Below are 6,029 nucleotides of genomic sequence, written 5' to 3'. Positions count from 1 at the left end.
TTGAAATAATGTTTTCCTTTCCAAACTTTTCCTGAAACTTCTTGCATTCTAAGCAGGTCTAGGATGATTAAATTCATCCAGTTTAATGTATGTATCCTACACATAGTTAGCTGTCAATACATTACAGTAAATCCCTATTAAAATACTGCAATACCTTATATATACACGTTGATTATTTCTTAAATAGATGATATGATCAGGGTAAAAATATTTAAATGCATCTTATTTTCTGCGATTAGGGTTTAAAGACGACCTTCAGATCATATGTTTTGTTTTTCCAAAACATAAAACCATGTTTAGTTGTTTAATTATAAATGATTAAATAACACCAACTTTAACTCCTCAAGCTTTTAGAGTAATTGGTTGTTTCACATGGTATCAGAGCTATTGCCACACGACAGGTCCTGGGTTCTAAACCTAATATCTCCTTCCAAAAAAAAAAAAGAGGGTTCAAACATGAGGGGGAGTGTTTAAGTATAAATATTTAAATAACACCAACTCTAAGAGCTTAAGCTTTTAAAGTAATTGGTTGTTTCGCATTAGTACCTATACCTACATTAATATGATAATATTTGTAATAAATATATGAGAACGACAACATTGTAGCTATTTGCTTTCATTCTCGAAGGAGAACAAAAAGAACAAGAAAATATAGACCAAGATTCGAGTTTCTCCTTGCAATAAATCTTTGTAGCCATTGGGATTTTATTGGGATTTGGGATGTCATTCCTCAATTGGTTTCCAATATTGTATTGAACTCCAAGGAGACTCCCTTTGATGTCTCATGGGTAATTATTGCATGTCAGATGAAATTCATGTCCTTAAAACTTTCAAATCAAATGCCACAAAAAGGGTAGAATTTTGCTTGAAAATCTTAGGAATTAGGTGCTTTCTCTCTTTCCCCCTCTTTTCTCTCTCTATATTGGTAATCCCAACCCTTATTCCCCTACTCTCCGAGTCTATCCGCACAACCAAACACTACTTCTCACTATTCTCCTAGATAATTCCAAGCAAATCCAATGCTTGTCTTCCCCCTGTGCTCCTTGTTCCACTGCCCTTTGAGTCTATGCCGCACATCCAAAGAGACCCACGCTTCTCTCTTTCTTTCTTTTACATTTCCCCTCTATTCTTTAATTATTTTTTATAACTCAGATTGAATAGGAAAAATAGATATATAAGAAAAGAAAAAGTATTGGAGCTGATAGCCCTAGGGTTTGAATAAGATAATAGATCAATTTCTCGTCCAAGATATCAACCATTTCTCATCCACGACATTTGAAAACTACTACATATTTTTCTCTTTCTTTTTTGCCTGCAAGTTGCAAGCAAGTACAGTTTTTTGCAAGTACAGTTTTTGAAGGCCACTCCTTACTTGCAAGCACCATACCAAGAGTAGATATGGGTACTACTCACCCGAGTTCAAAATAGCTATGACTCATACCTCTCATGCTATGACTCATACCTTTCCATGAAAATGTATGATCTTCTGGTCATTTCTTTATAAGTCATTACACCTATTAAAGACCATTTAGTTTCTTTTTCTTTTTCTCTTTTATTTTTTTACAAAGCTCAGTTTGGAGAAATTCACTGTGAAATGCTAGAGAATGGTAGATTTAGTCAAATCTTTCTCTCTTTTTAATAATTTTAGACTTTATTGTAATCTTATCATACCTCCAAATAAAACAGATTACATTGAAAACTGAGAGAAGATTATATTTGAAAAATCTCTTCTGCACTATTCATATGTAACAAACTGCTATGTGGACTAAAATTTTATTTGCGATGTATTCAATCGAAACTTATTTATGATTTTATGATCTAATTTTTTAAAGGGGATTTTATGATCTAATTTGATCTGACCCATTCACGAAAAGACCATTTCTTTTAATTTTTGTAGATTTTAAAATAGAAATGGAAGATATAAAGGTATCATTTTTGTTGTGAAAACTGTCGTTTTTTCTCTATTTCTCATGAGATGAGAAAGTGGTAAGTAGAGAACGATATTACTATAAGTGCAGTGTCATAGTCTTCCTTTTTAGTGTACCTCCCATTTATTACCATTGCCTTTTCCCGTCCATTTCTCTTGCAACACTAAATTCTCTTTCGCCACTCTCTCTCTCTCTCTCTCTCTCTCTCCCCCCCCCCCCCCCCCCCCCCCCTACCCTTTGTTCCTGATCAGTTTGCAGGTTCTTCCTCCAATTACGGCTCTTTGTCCTTTGAATTATCCTCCTTGACCACTTTTTCTTTCTCCCACCCATAAAATAACAAGAATTCTCTGATGTTTCAATGGCTATATCTTATTTGATCTTTTAAGAACCCAACCACAGGGTTTGAAAGAGCTCAAACAAGGGGTAAAGCTACTACCCATCCTCTCTGGTCAAGGTCTTAGATAATAAACAGGTAACCCACGAAACTAGCTGTCTCTTTTTTTTTTTCTTATATACATTTTTTTGGGTAAACCAAAGAGAAACCATAAGATTTTGATTATCGTAGGGTACTGCCCTTTCTTTCTGGTCAAGAGCCTAGATCGCCAGGTAACCCATATAAATAGTCTATTTTTTCTTTTATATATATATATATATATATATATATATATATATATATATTTATATATACACCAAAGAGGAACCACAAGATTTTGATTGTCATACCCTGATCTAGGGTTTTGCTAGAGGCTTGTTTTTTTCTTATTCTATTTTCATTCTATCTATTCGTTTGTGACAGAAGAATAGGGTTTCGAGTCAATTTATTGTAGTTGTAGGAAAAAGGATGATGATTGCAATTGCACTTACCAGATCCATGCTCAGGGTCCTTGCCAAGGAAAGAACCACATAAATTAAATGGTGCAACTGAATTGTTTGAAACCAAAGCCTATGCGAGTAAAAACTGGACTTAGTTTAAATTGGAAATAAAAATCTCCAAACTCAAGAAAACATGCAGGAAGCTTTGATGGTGGCTGTGGAAATTTTTGCTATAATTGCACAGTATCATCTGGTTCTAAACCTAATCCAAGTCCCTTGAAAACCCCAAAAAAAGCAGTAGCTTGAAAGATATTGTTTTGGTGCAACAACAAGTTCTTCACAAAAACTGTCTCTGGAAATAAATTAAAGTAGGAAAAAAATCAGAACCACAAATTCAAGAAAAAAGTGAAGAAATGGTTGAAGTCTATTATGGGTGTTGTTTCTCTTGGTGCAGTGAGATGGCATCATCATCCGGCTCTTCCAATTCTCCCTGTGCTGCCTGCAAGTTCTTGAGGAGGAAATGCATGCCAGGTTGCATCTTTGCACCCTATTTCCCACCTGAGGAGCCTCAAAAATTTGCCAATGTTCACAAAATCTTTGGAGCGAGCAATGTCACAAAGCTCCTCAATGAACTCCCCCCCTATCAAAGAGAAGACGCGGTGAATTCGCTCTCTTATGAGGCTGAGGCCAGGATGAAGGATCCTGTCTATGGCTGCGTTGGGGCCATCTCGGTCCTCCAAAGACAGGTTCACAGGCTCCAAAATGAACTAGACGCCGCTAATGCAGATCTGATCCGTTACGCTTGCAATGAAATCCCGACGGCACAGGCAACGGCAACGGGGTTGCTGCCCATGTTACCTCAACAAAGGTCTATGGAATTTGGTAGGAGGGGTGCTGATGGTTCTTTCTATCAGACTCCTGGTTTGCCTATTCCATATCCCCCTCCATGGACTAACAACCCATCAGGAGATATGAATGAAAGTGGAGGGGGAGGAGAAAGCAATATGTGAAATTAAATGGGTATTCTTACATGCATAAAAAATATCTATCTTTGGTTAATCTTTCCATGGACAATCTAGAGAACTTTACATGGGCTGGTATATATGTCATTTTGGGAAGTTGTTTAGAGAACATTTCATGGACTAGTTTTAGCTAATCATGAGTACTGTGAATTTTCTTGGTAAGAGTGGTAGATCATTGCTTCTTCTGCCAAGGATTTCAATATTCTGTATGGTATCTAGTGTAATTATATGAGAGCTTTGGAATTTGGATGTAGTTCTAGAAGATGGTGATTGATTGATCAGCTGTTGTCTCCTTACTGCATTTTTTTAGACCTGGTGAAGGTCATATCCTCTTTGTAATGTTTTTTAATGTTCAAGAGAAAGCTCTACTCCTTAGTTTAAACTTTGAAGAGGATTCTATAGGCATCTCTAGACTATAGTCCTCTTTTATCAAATTCTCATTCCATTTCTTGCTTTGTTCTTTAATTAGAATGACACCCATTTGTCATACCACAATCTTACTTTCTTAGCAGTATACTATTTTTCTAATGTGAGAATTTGATCAGGACCCATATATTCTCATATCTTCAATTTAGTTATTGTTTGCACTGAAGTTCCAACATTACATATTAATTTCCAGCTCCAAATCTTTACACGTAGCTCACTCTTATTAACTAATGTTGGATATCAGAAGACATCTTCGATCTCCATCCTCAGCGAACTGAGAGAAGAAAACAAACCTTCCAGAAATGAATAATCCCACCAAAAATTCATCAAGAATGCTGTAAATTTCTCTGCGATTTCTAATTCCGTTCATGGCCCGTCCTTCCTTTCATGATTTGGCATTTTAGTGATCACAAAAACCTAAAATTTATCATTTTTCTTATAACTTTTTTCTTTTGATTATGAGCACTAAAACTCTTCTCAGTTGTCTTAGGAGGAAAAGAACATTTAGAAGTGTCAATAAAACCATGAAGGATTGTATTCAAGCGTTTCTATCTTCATTCATGGTCTTATGTACTGTATCATGGTTATTTCTAGTTATGGGGACTAAGTCACTTGAGTTTTCACCATGTAGCTGGTAATGCAGGTGAGATGTATAATTATATAAATATACTAGAGGAATGATAGATACAAGGGAGCCCTTGCATAAAGAGCCAAAAAGGGTTATTGATTGAATTAATGTCATCAAATGTAACTGATTTTACATTTTCAACCGATTTTAAAATGTAACTGAAAATGACGTGGATCTAATGAAGAGCACTTTTGTGGCTCTTTATGCAAGGGCTCCCTTGTATCTATCATTGCTCAATATACTAAACTAGTGTGGAGTGTTTGCCAGAGATATTTTAATAAATCCACATTAAAATCAAGAAAAAGAAAAGAAAAGAACAGTTAGCAATGTTGATAAATCTGTCAAGTACTGTAACTTTCCTTAAGGTTTTTCTTTTCACATTCATGATCTCATTTTTGCATCGAGGCTAATTTTTACTGATCATAGGTTTTCACCATGTAGCAATGTTGATAACCCTTTTTTTTTTTCTAGGCACTGTAAATTTATGGAGTTTTCATTACCTTGTTGCTTGTAAAATGCCACGGATCTCATAGTGGGTGCCTTTATCTATAACAGTGAGATACAGTTGCCTACTCTTATAGGTTCCATAAAAGGGTTGTTGATACATTCAGAACAGAATTATTAATTGGTTTTTCACCTTTGTTGTCCCAACTATTCACTATTATCCTCTTCATCATTTCTCAGACCAAACAGTAAAACCCACAGTAATCTCTCTCTCTCTCTCTCTCTCTCTCTCTCTCTCTCTCTCTCTCTCTCTCTCTCTCTCTCTCACACACACACACACACACACACATTTTCAGTACACACTGTCCATGTGGGTATGTTACTCAGGACAGTTCATCTTCTCACCCATGAAGAAACTAAACAGGAATGTCTATGACATGCCAATTTTTTTGAGTATGATATTTATGGGCCCCTTGGCTGGGTCGACAGGATCTCTATTCACCATGTGACTGAATATTCCCATATGATCTCATTGTGGCCATCAAAATGAATATAGTTCAAAGCACCTCAACCTCTTGCAGGATAGGAGATATTCAACCATAAAATTTGTATAGGCTACTAATAGTTGCACTAAATCTTTTCATTTTTTTAACTGGCTTCTGAGCACAGTTAGCAAAACTCCGCTTTAAACGGATTTTTTTTTTTGCATGTTTTATTGGCTTGCCATTAAAAACTCCGTTTAAAACTTTTACAACGAATAAAACTCTT

General features: G+C 35.7%; 1 pseudogene across 1 annotated transcript; it reads left to right on the top strand.

Moving 5' to 3' along the window:
- The first annotated feature begins 2,161 nt into the window (after positions 1 to 2,161).
- Positions 2,162 to 4,197, top strand: LOC143883280 (LOB domain-containing protein 25 pseudogene; annotated as a pseudogene). Its single transcript, XR_013252351.1, has 2 exons — positions 2,162 to 2,400; positions 3,196 to 4,197. The product of XR_013252351.1 is annotated as an LOB domain-containing protein 25 pseudogene (transcript).
- Positions 4,198 to 6,029: the final 1,832 nt, after the last annotated feature.

This window comes from Tasmannia lanceolata, unplaced genomic scaffold (genome assembly GCF_043159265.1).
Source record: "Tasmannia lanceolata isolate RefF3 unplaced genomic scaffold, GAP_Taslan_0.1 ptg000008l, whole genome shotgun sequence".
In the NCBI taxonomy this organism is placed as follows: domain Eukaryota; kingdom Viridiplantae; phylum Streptophyta; class Magnoliopsida; order Canellales; family Winteraceae; genus Tasmannia; species Tasmannia lanceolata.
Note: the sequence above shows the minus strand (reverse complement) of the source record. Positions and strands in the feature narration are given on the sequence as shown.